Genomic DNA, 955 nt, shown 5'->3' with positions numbered 1-955 from the left:
AGGGGCCGAGAAAATCACCGTCTCATGGGTCCGGACACTCATGGTCAGGGAAAAATTCAATATATATCTGGTGATATCACGGGTGCTAATACAGATAGCGCAATAAATCAAAGTGCATTGTCTGTAGGAGGCCCTGGCGCATGAATCTGGGCTGCGGGAACGACCTCGGACCACCAGGGGCCGAGAAAACCACCGTCTCAGGGGGCCGGACACTCAGGGTCAGGGGAATATCCAATATATATCTGGTGATATCACGGGTGCTATTAGAGGTAGCGCAATAAACCAAAGTGAATTATCTGCAAGAGGCCTTGGCGCATGCATCTGTGCAGCGGGAACGACCTCGGACCACCAGGGGGTCGAGAAAACCACCGTCTCATGGGGCCGGACACTCAGGGTCAGGGGAAAATCCAATATATATCTGGTGATATCTCGGGTGCTACTAGAGATAGCGCAATAATCCAAAGAGAATTATCTGCAGGAGGCCCTGGCGCATGAATCTGTGCAGCGGGAACGACCTCGGACCACCAGGGGCCGAGAAAACCACCGTCTCATGGGGCCGGACACTCAGGGTCAGGGGAAAATCCAATATATATCTGGTGATATCTCGGCTGCTATTACAGATAGCGCAATAAATCAAAGTGCATTGTCTGTAGGAGGCCCTGGCGCATGAATCTGTGCAGCGGGAACGACCTCGGACCACCAGGAGCCGAGAAAACCACCATTTCATGGGGCAGGACACTCAGGGTCAGGGGAAAATGCAATATATATCTGGTGATATCTCGGGTGCTATTAGAGATAGCGCAATAAACTAAAGTGAATTATCTGCAGGAGGCCCTGGCGCACGAGTCTGTTCAGCGGGAACGACCTCGGACAACCAGGGGCCGAGAAAACCACAGTCTCATGGGGCCGGACACTCAGGGTCAGGGGAAAATCCAATATATATCTGGTGATATCT

This window comes from Nomia melanderi, unplaced genomic scaffold, assembly GCF_051020985.1.
Source record: "Nomia melanderi isolate GNS246 unplaced genomic scaffold, iyNomMela1 scaffold0014, whole genome shotgun sequence".
In the NCBI taxonomy this organism is placed as follows: domain Eukaryota; kingdom Metazoa; phylum Arthropoda; class Insecta; order Hymenoptera; family Halictidae; genus Nomia; species Nomia melanderi.
The sequence above is the reverse complement of the archived record's forward strand: the minus strand, read 5'-3'. Positions refer to the sequence as shown.